Source organism: Bidens hawaiensis, unplaced genomic scaffold (genome assembly GCF_021521415.1).
Source record: "Bidens hawaiensis isolate Kalapana, Puna unplaced genomic scaffold, B.hawaiensis_p1.1 tig00009775_1, whole genome shotgun sequence".
NCBI lineage: Eukaryota > Viridiplantae > Streptophyta > Magnoliopsida > Asterales > Asteraceae > Bidens > Bidens hawaiensis.
In genome coordinates, this window is record NW_027491731.1 from 535,431 (window position 1) to 536,700 (window position 1,270).

Here is a 1,270-nt window from a genome sequence, read left to right on the forward strand (position 1 = left end):
ATATATATATATATATTTAGAGTTATTGAATCATATTAGAGATGACAAAATCAAGACTTCACAATCATTGAGTAAGAGAGAAGAACGGGAAGCAGATCAAGAATACTTACAACTTAATCAGACACTATGGGTCGGGGTCAATTCGGGGTGACTTGGGGAAAGCCAAATACGCTTTGAGGAGAGGTAGGAGGCATCAAAATCTCTGAGTTGTTGCTCACTTAAATTTTGAGGCCTAATCGAACCTAACTCGTATCACAGAAACGATGAAAACCACTTTAAGTTATACCTGCTTACAACCTGTCTCTATATGTCATAATACAGCTAAACACGGATCTATGTGACAGTTACGTAATTAGTATGATTCCTGTTCGGATCTTTTCTAAAACGTGGTAGTCCCTAACTAGACTGAAATTTGATCCCTTATACTTTAATTTTTTTAAGTTTTTGTACTTAGATAGTTTTATGATTTTTTAACTGGTTACTTGGAATTGATCATGTCATTTATTTCTTAAAGGGAAATTTTAAAGAGTTAATTGAAAAATGTTCAAATTATAAGGTTTGATATTGTAAATATAGGCGATGTTGTTAAACAGGCGAAGTTGTGAATAACTTCGTCTAGGCGAAGTTATCCGTAACTTCGCCTGTATAACTCAGACCCTATATAAGGATGTTCAAGGGTCAAAATGTTCATCACTTACAGCGAACTTATCCGGCGAACTTACTGATTTTCCGGCGAACTTATTGTTTATTTCGACTCCGAGTTATTTTTCCCAGATTTCATTAAGATTCAAGGTTCGAGATGTCGATTTATCATATATTCCATGTTCATTCATGCTAATCAGGGGTCGTTTGGACCGATTTCGAAACCTCGGACCATCGGAATTTAAAAACCGATTTTCAAATCTTGTGTTTACGCGTTAAGAACCATTCTAATCGTCTAGAAAACCTTAAAACCATGTTTTTCGGGGTCCTTGATCTTCAAACTTAACCAAAATCCCAGATTTTCCGATGTTTGATTAACCTTACTGTCGCCGTTTCAGATTCAGGCGAAGTTAGGGTTTAGGCGAAGTTATCCGTAACTTCGCCTGAAGCTTAAGTTCGGCTGAGGCGAAGTTATCCGTAACATCGCCTGAAACTTAAATTCGCCTGAGGCGATGTTGTGATGAGGCGACGTTAACATTAACTTCGCCTAGATCATTTTTACTTAATTTTAATTAGACGAACTTAAAGCTGAAGCGAAGTTGTTCCCAACTTCGCCTCATCTTTAACT